Below are 346 nucleotides of genomic sequence, written 5' to 3'. Positions count from 1 at the left end.
GTTTATTACAGGAGTTACATAAATCAATTAGTTATTTTTTAATGATAATTCTAGATGTTGTAAGGCTGTAAAGATCCTCACTACACACTTTTCTCAGACAGACATGAACGTTTTCACACTTTTTCTTTTTTAAACGTTCAAGAATGTAATCTACATACAGGTAGGGGTGTCTACTTCTTCTTTTTACTAACACATACAGTTGGAAGAGGTTCGGTAGGAAATGTCCAAGTGGTGAAAATCTCTCAAATCTTGCTCCAGACTTTTTCCTTCACAGTTCTACTCTGATGTATGAAGGACTGGGTGTTACAGAATTCCAGCCGAGCACAAACAAATCATTAATCGTCAT

The sequence above is a fragment of the Oryzias melastigma genome, linkage group LG21 (genome assembly GCF_002922805.2).
Source record: "Oryzias melastigma strain HK-1 linkage group LG21, ASM292280v2, whole genome shotgun sequence".
Taxonomy (NCBI): Eukaryota; Metazoa; Chordata; class Actinopteri; order Beloniformes; family Adrianichthyidae; genus Oryzias; species Oryzias melastigma.
Note: the sequence above shows the minus strand (reverse complement) of the source record.